Source organism: Melospiza georgiana, chromosome 12 (genome assembly GCF_028018845.1).
Source record: "Melospiza georgiana isolate bMelGeo1 chromosome 12, bMelGeo1.pri, whole genome shotgun sequence".
Lineage (NCBI taxonomy): Eukaryota > Metazoa > Chordata > Aves > Passeriformes > Passerellidae > Melospiza > Melospiza georgiana.
The window spans coordinates 11,514,239-11,519,692 of NC_080441.1; positions in this window are offsets into that span (position 1 = coordinate 11,514,239).

Sequence of the window (5,454 nt, forward strand, 5' to 3'; positions counted from 1 at the left end):
GTTTCTAGATACTATCACAATTCAAATTACATTAAAATAATACTGTCTCACTAACCCTTGGGAATGAAAACTTATGTAAGTTATTCAAAGAAAGGAAAGAACCTGCTCTTCACAGTTAAGGAACACAAAGGACAACGTGGCAGTTCAGGGCAGCCTCGTAAGGACAGCAGCTCAGTGCTCTGCACACCCTGCTTTGATCCAAGGGGGCCAAGAAAGAATTCAGAGATGGGTGGTGGGCATGAACGAAAGGGAAGTATCTAGGGAAGAGGAAAGAGAAAAACAGAGTAGAGGATTGGAACTGTAACTAGAAAAATATAAGAGAACTTAAAGGAGAAGTGGGGATGCACTAACAGGAATGTAGGGGGGCTGGGAAGGGACCTTGGGGTCCTTTCAGCCCAGGGAAGGCACACAGGAAAGCTGCATGAAGGAGCTGCCAGGCTGGGCCTGTGTCTGCACTGATGGCTTCACTGATGCTGCTGCAAGAGAACCTTGCATTCCAGGCTGAGGAGCCATGAGGCAGTCATGAGCTGTGCCTGCCCATGTGAGGAGAGATCACTCCTCAGTGAAATACTTCCCTTTCTGAAGTGAAAATATGAAATTCAGATTGCATTGAGTGCTGCAAAAGGTCTTCCTGGAAAAGAAGTGAGAATGCTACAGCAGACTGAGGCTAATTCTATTAGAAAACTGTCTGACAAATTAAATATATCTCAAACTAACACAAAAAAAAAGCTATGGAAACTTTATATTAATCAGTGGGTGTATTTTTTATTTAATGCAGCAGTTCACGACTGATTCTTTAGGTGCAGTAGGATGTGGTATTGTGTATCTTGTGAATCCAGCTGTTGCCTTTGTGCTTGTGCTCAGGAACCAGATAAGTTTAATGATTTGTAGCATTTCTGTACAGGAGCTGTGTCACTGCCCTGGAGCTGCTGCACTTCCTCATGTGTTGGGCTGAGCTCCAATAGGGAATGCAAGAACATTTGTGATAAATAGTGAAGATTCTGTTAAGTCTAAAATTATTCTTCCTGCTGAGCAGATGAAGTAGGAAGGGAAAGAGTTTTTCTGTTATGCCTCAAAAGTGCAGAATCACTTTTGGCTGTAGCCCTAGAAATTCTCCTTCATAGGACAGGTGCAGTGAAGCATTAAATGAGGTCATGCTTTCATCTCCCTGGCACCTACTTCACTCTGGTGTGCAAAGGGCTGATAAGAACAGAGCTCTGTATCAAAAGTGTGTAATGGGGGAAGAGTGGAACCATAAGGGAGAAGTGGGAGGAGAGTTTCAGACCCCTAGCACCTCCTTCGTGGAGAGAGGTCACAGCAGTTCACAGCAGTCAGGCTTCTGAGGAGACCTTTGCTGCTCATGCATGTCCTTCCAGCAGTGAATTACTGAGGCAGTGGCTGGGGATTCAAATAGCTCAGACACAAACTGTCCCTAACTTCATTTTCCATTGCTTACGTTAATCTTCCATTTTCTGAATGAAGGCAGTTGCTCTACCCAGGACAGGAAATCAAATGTATTACTTTTCAAGACAGGATGGCAGAAGTCCAAACACATCTAACAGGGGAAGGAAGCAATATTATCAGCCTTTCTGGCCCAGTGATAAAACCATGGAAGGAAATCATTCAGCTTTAAATGAGGAAAAGGAAGTCTTAGATAAAATTCAGAAGTTGCCTTGGGAGTTTTCATATCACATCAATGAAAAAGTCACATTCAATTAACCAAGCATTCCAGTCTGTATGGAGGGCTTTATTTGTGACATCAAAGCAGAACTATTTACAGTTTGTGACAAGCTTCTCCACAGTGGATTAGTTGACATTTTTCTGGCCTGTCTACTTGGTCAGATACCTTTTCTCTAAGCTCTTCTTTATTAAAAAAAACCTGCTGCAGCCACCCTAGTTTTTTTGTTCTATTCATGTAAAAAAATCAGATTTTTAGTCACCATTGCACTCAGAGTATTTTGACATTTGGGTCTTATTTTTAGTTTTAAAAATCCAATTATTAATATTCAGAGAAAATAGTAAATACAATTACTTTGGGGCTTTGTACCTGAGATGGTATCTCTACTGACAGGGTGTCATGCCATATGAAAATAATAATTTGAGGTAGCAGTATCTCATGAATCACTGCAGTGTACCTTATTCTACATAACAGACATAATAGTGCTTCATGTTTTCATGTTAGCAAACTAATCTATCACACTGTGATTGCTATGATAATGGAAAACAAACATAATCCCAAATAAATTAGCACAATTTAGCACTGTTGGGATTGCTGGAGTAGCTCAAGGAAGTCTGGGGGAAAAGAGAGTCTGACATTGTTTCCTTAGGTCTACACTCCGTGGTAATTTGAGATATAGTAAATCAATTTCAGACTAAATCTGGAGATACAGAACTAAATATACATTCAGACAAAATCAAAACATTGTAGCATTTCAATCATATGTGTGGTTAGGATTTTGATAAACAGACATTGTTCTTTAGATGCAGAGATCCTGGTTAATGCTAAATACCTGTATCTTCCTGCTATATTAATTTTAATTAATGATGTTAATGCTCCACAAGTGTAATATACACCTTGTGTTTTAATAAATTAAATTCTTAGATTTGAACTTCACTAAGAAACTTGAAAGTCTGAGCAAGACCTTGTGCATGCAAGTGCCTTTGTGACTGCTGAGACAAATGGGCACACTGAGTGTGCAGATGGCTGGATTATATAAATGGGGAGTTTGTGCATGCTTAAAACACACAGAAAGCAACAATCAAAACCACTGCACTCAGTTTTGTATATCCTGAGAGTAAAATGTTTGTTTGCTGTCTCTCTGTGAAATCCAGAAGCATATTCTTTCCAGACTCTCTCAAACTTGGTCATCTATCTAACATTGCTTTGTTATTGCAGAAGATCTGGTATTTAAAATTTCATTTGAATGTATTTGATCTCATCCTTCTATTCTCAGTCTTACAGGTGACAATTGAAGTTACCATTATGGGCAGGAAGTTTGTAGCAAAATTTCTTTTTAGGAATTTAAATGCTTTTCTCTGAAGAAAAGAGCAGATTGTCTACATATGTCTAGTAGTAAGCACATAGGATAAAGGACTGTATGAGATTCCTGCCCTCCTGGAATTAATGCTGTGATAGACACCTGAAAAATGCCTCAGATAGCAGAAAATGTGCTGCTTTCCTACTTATGATTTTTCTGTTCTAATCAGGCTAAGATGGAATTCTGGATGTTCTGGTTTTTTGTTTACTTATTTTAAAGCTTGTTTTGTTATCATGGCCCCCCTATGTGGGTATTAAGCCTGATTTATCAGAGCTCTGCTCCCTGTGACTTTTAAAGTACAACATGTTACTGTAGCAAAACTGGTATCCCAATAACAGAAATGAATCAATTGACATAGCCATGACCTTTTGCAGCTTGCAGGATTTATGGGATCATGGGTTCTCTTTGTGCAGGTCTTTTTGCAATTATGCTGCAGGACAGCAATACAAGAGTTAAGTCAAATTTCAAAATATTGCTCCTCTGTCCTTCTCCTGTTATAACACAAAGAGGCAGAGGTGGAACTGCATCACTGAACATCCATCAAGACAAAAAGAAAACCTTAGTTCTTATACAATATAGAACAGTTGTTTTCCATCTGTCAAAATGTGATAATTCTGGTTGCTGGTCATTTTTCAGGCAAAATAGGTAGAAACCCAAGCATTCAATCATCTCATGCAATCTCCACTGGAGTCAAAATAAGCTCTACTGGAATGACAAATCCCACAGACCTTGGTCCAGTCAAGTGATTTCCTCTGCTCTAACAAGCTGCTACAAAGTATTTTGACTTTTTTTTGGTACATATTCAGACTGCCTCCCACTTGTGGTTGTCTGTAATTCAGGGCAGGACACTAAAATAGAGAGAGAACACATCTGGGCATTGTCCAAACAAGCTCAAATAATCCTAGATATGGTATAGAGGAGATCTTTGCATTGTTCATAGGTGTAACATGTCATACACATATATACATTTATATGTGTGTGTGTGTCCCCTGATTATTCAGCTTAAACACTGAACAAGCTGTGTCATTAAAGCACTTCTCAAAAAACTTTAAAAAAACCCAAACAACAAAACACAATACAAATTAGTCACTGAATTTCTGATTATATCCTTTACCCTTTACTGAAAAAAAATTACCCAGCCTCCAAAACACTGATCCTAAAGCAGCCCCTCATTTGAGTTTGTTTCATGCAGATGTGCACAACCTCTTTCAGTTGTGCTGTTTCTTCAGGCTCAACACAAAAATGTCATTTGGTGTAGCACAGGTTTTAGTCTTCATTTAGGTCAAATTTCAGTTGAATCTGACAGTAAGAAATAGGTTAATTGCTTTAGACTCAATTTAACAAGATTTAGCTTTTGTATAAAAACACTTTTCTTACAGAAAAAAATATTCTTTTCTAGGTGATGGAGGAGGGGTACTTAGTTTTCAGTATCACAATAAAAACCCCTTTTATTTCTAATCTTTATAAAGAGACACTCAAATAATAAGGTATTAAATAGTCAATATAAACTTTAGGTAAAATCTACTGTAGTATAATCCTTACAGGTAACAGAAGACTTCTTTCTGAGCCATTCTTGGAAGCAGTCCAGATAACCTATGGAAGAGACAATAATCATTTGTTGTCTTTCAAAGATTGCAATTTTGAAAAAAAATACATTTATTTAACATTTCACTTGGGCTCATACAGTCTCACTAATGCTCTGGTTGTGAATAGAACCAAGGATTGACCCCTGTCTGCTTCTTTGCACAACTGGGAGATGAGAAGAAGGAATACAGCAGAGTTGTGGCTCCCCTGGGAGTGTGATTTGACTCTTGATAATCAAGCATAATAAATAATAGCTCCAAAACTGGTTATATAGGTAATTTAATCTTTCACATAAATCCTGAAGGTAATCAAACTGTAAAAGAATCCCAAAACCATATTAATAATCCTGATAATTTCCTATTGGACTTCTAATTACCATTAACTTTTGTTTTTTATAAAGCATGGTTGACTTGTTGGTTTTATTAGAGAAGAACCTATGTAGATTGCTACTGAAATAAAAGAAATAGGGAAAGTTCAAACATTTACTGTATCTTCTGGACTTGTACATAAGAAGTTTTATAATAGGTGTTTCCCAATTTATTGCTTCCCTGCAATCATTACTGGAAGATTTCTGCCAAAGCATTGATGGAACATGTGTTATAAAGTATTTGCAGCTTTGAGAGCTAAAGGGAGGGTCATGTTCTGGCTGACTGTGGATCTGTTTTACAGGAGAATGTGCCTCTCTCTTCTGAGAAAGCTTAGGCTTTGTTTCCCATCCAAGAAGATATCTAAAAACCAGAAAACCTTTGGAATAACATTTGTGATTAAGAGCATATAAAAATGGAAGAAGAGTGAGAAGAGGTTGATGGGGGAGAGAAAAGGGTAGGTTAGC